Source organism: Miscanthus floridulus, chromosome 3, assembly GCF_019320115.1.
Source record: "Miscanthus floridulus cultivar M001 chromosome 3, ASM1932011v1, whole genome shotgun sequence".
NCBI lineage: Eukaryota > Viridiplantae > Streptophyta > Magnoliopsida > Poales > Poaceae > Miscanthus > Miscanthus floridulus.
This window is the reverse complement of record NC_089582.1, coordinates 94248571-94250737: the sequence shown is the minus strand read 5'-3', so window position 1 is coordinate 94250737 and position 2167 is coordinate 94248571. Positions and strand designations below refer to the sequence as shown.

At 45.5% G+C, this 2167-nt stretch overlaps 1 long non-coding RNA gene across 2 annotated transcripts; it reads right to left on the bottom strand.

Moving 5' to 3' along the window:
• Positions 1-656: 656 nt before the first annotated feature.
• On the bottom strand, positions 657-1857 carry LOC136546162 (uncharacterized). Of its 2 annotated transcripts, XR_010781271.1 has the most exons (4): positions 1651-1857; positions 1362-1570; positions 1203-1293; positions 657-905 (listed from the first exon to the last, which is right to left on the bottom strand). It is a non-coding gene; the product is annotated as an uncharacterized lncRNA (long non-coding RNA). The 2 variants fall into 2 exon arrangements; XR_010781270.1 differs by having other exon boundaries at positions 1203-1570.
• Positions 1858-2167: the final 310 nt, after the last annotated feature.

The window sequence follows — 2167 nt, the reverse complement described above, 5'->3', positions numbered from 1 at the left end:
GATGGCTCGGGCCACTACCAAGAAATGAATAGGGCATATTGGGATGCCTCATGCAGGTTATGCCAGCTCCATCACAGACGTCGGACCAAGACCCCACGCCGACATATCCGGTAAGAGCTTCACTACAAGAAACATGTGGTTTTTTGACGTTCTATTATGTCATAATATATGGAATTTACGTCACAATTTAAGATTTGTGACATTAGGTTGACGAATATCTAAACGTCAAAAAACCACCGTCACAAAATTATTATGTGATGTTTGTATATTTAATGTCATAGATATATATGACATTGGTTTCCTGTGCCAATAAATGTCATAAGATTGAAATAGGGCCTGTTAAGGCCCATGTGGTTGAGAAACATATAGCAGGCCAAAAAACATTGTTCGACCCGTTTTTTGAAATTGCAGCCCATTTGTTCTCTGGTTTGTCGGCCCATTTAGCTTTCTGAAATTTTATTTTTAGCCCAGTTTAATTGACCGCATTTGTTCTCTAGTTTTTCAGCCCATTTAGATTTCTGAAATATTATTTTCAGCCCACTTCAATTGAGCTCGTTTATATTTTATCCATTTCCAGTTTTCACATATTTTAATTGAGCGCATTCAAACGGCTCAAGCATAAGGCCAGCCCACGTAACACGTTCAGACCCACAGCATAATCAACCATTCAAAGCATCATTATCCATATCCACTCCCATTTCATTATGACCAAATCCACAATAACAAATATCTGATCACGTTTCAGTTAAAAAAAAAACAAATATCTGATCACATTCTATTTTTAAACAACTTCCTACGGCCAAAGGGAATAGCAGCAGCGATATTCTTTCTTCCATTCTTCATTCTTCCATTGTTTGGAGCATATGGACCAGCTACGAGGGCATAATCAACTTTATTTTATTCTCCTGAAATTAGGACAAAAACACCATGAACTACATCACAGAGATATGAGTTCAATATCTGTACAGCAGACAAAATATGACAGTTTAGCATCTGTGCAGCATCCAAAAATATGAGTCAGTATCTATACAACATCCAGAAATAACTATATGCATGGAACTATTATTTTTAAGAAAATATTTCCCATAACTCAGAACCGATATTCATGCAAGTAGTACATTTATTAAGCTCTGGGCACCGCTAGTTGCTACCATTGCAGTGCAAAAACCTCTCGAATGCTCGAATGTGTTGTCAGAACTTACTTGCAGCTGTTAGCGGTCGTCTTTAATGCCCACCGCTTCACCATCAGCCACTTAGATCCTGCAAAAATATTGTGTTCTGCAGCGGCCACCGCTGAACACCAAAAGACATCAAATTAATGAGATTATTGAATGCGTTGCTACTACAGGAGAGCAAGAGACCTCGGAGAGCCTCGCCCTGGAAGAGCAGTGTCCGATCTCGCACGGCCTCGGATGCCAGACTGCGGGACGCTAGCAGATCTCGGCCACGTCCGTGCACTGGCGGATCCAGGATCTCGGCAGCTTTCTTGCGCCGGCGGATCCCGGATCTCGGCAGGCGGCAGCGTTCGTGCACCAGCAGATCCCGGCCGCCTGCCTGCTTGCCCTCGGATCTTGACACGAAAGATCATCTCTTCAACATTCATGGAAGTGGACAGAACAGAGAAGATGAGGGGACGAAAGAAAATCTTACCACCATTCGAGAACCTTCGTAAAGGGCTCTGGGGTCTACCTTTCCCTCGACCCCTCTCATCTTCCTCGGCCCCGACGTGGGTGTAGGCGAGGAGCAGCGGGCGGCACCGCCCCAACTATGTTGTGGAGCCCGGCCACCCACTCCTGGCGCATGGCGTGAGGGCCTGTGCGCTGCCGCCGCCGCTGTATAGGAAGGAGAAGAGGAGAAAAAAAGAACTAGGGTTTGAAGGAGACGCCGGCTGGGTGGCTATTTTAAGCTCTGCTTTTGCGATCTCGGCCGTCCATACGGATCAGAGGGCTCTGATCGTCCAAAGCCAAAATAGAGAGAAGGGAGGGAGTCGCGGGCTGGGCCGGCTGGTCGAGAGGCCCACAGCCTCTTGGGCTTCGCTGTGGGGGGTTTATGCTATATGAAATGTGAAACGTATATTTAATCACGAAGGAAATTGTAGCACAGTGGTTATGTTGTACACTTTGACGTGTTTTGGTGCCTTGTTCGAGCGCCCGACCAAGCAATTTTT